The sequence below is a fragment of the Gekko japonicus genome, unplaced genomic scaffold (assembly GCF_001447785.1).
Source record: "Gekko japonicus isolate JY-2015 unplaced genomic scaffold, Gekko_japonicus_V1.1 scaffold761, whole genome shotgun sequence".
NCBI lineage: Eukaryota > Metazoa > Chordata > Lepidosauria > Squamata > Gekkonidae > Gekko > Gekko japonicus.
The window spans coordinates 760,336-761,069 of record NW_015177030.1 but is presented as its reverse complement, the minus strand read 5'-3'; positions in this window follow the sequence as shown (position 1 = coordinate 761,069).

The window sequence follows — 734 nt, the reverse complement described above, 5'->3', positions numbered from 1 at the left end:
CCGTGGTGTGGTGCCGGGGCTGCTCCTGCCGGAAGCAAGGGCCTTGGCCTGTGGGCCCCAGGGCAGGAGGGCCGCCCTGCCCAGCAATAAATGGACAGTTTATTCTTAGAACAGGGGAAGGCGCCCGCTTTTATCACAGAGGGCCAGGCAGAGCTGCGGCAGGCAGGGAGAAGATCCGAGCCCGAGGGAAGGGCCTGCATTGCAGTCGCCTCCTCCTCCCAGGGCAGCGGGGTCCCGAGTGTCTGGCAGCATTGCCAACAGACCTGGAGCAAAATGCCCCACCCCTTCAGTAGAGGGCTCCTGTGTGGGCACAGGCAGGTGAAGCTTTTCAAGGCAGGGAGGGAGGCAGAGCCAGCACCCAGCTCAGCTCCTGCGGAAGGGGCAAGACGGACCCTCCAGGCCAGCTGGCAGCTCTAGGGAGTGGTTGGGCTCTCCCCTGCCGGGGAAGAAGAAGAAGAAGAGGAGGAGGAGGAGCAGCAGCCTTGGTGTTTAGTCATGCCAGCCACATGACCACGGAAATGTCTTCGGACAGCGCTGGCTCTTTGGCTTTGAAACAGAGATGAGCACTGCAACCCTAGAGTCGGATTCGACTGGCTTTCAAGCAAGGGAGACCTTTACCTTTAGTTAACCACTACAGGGGAGGGGGATTTAGCTGCTCCTGCCAGGGGCAGGGACCGGGGGCTGCACCTGCTCAGGAGAGGTGAAGTGAAGGCGGACGGGGGGGGGGGGGGGGG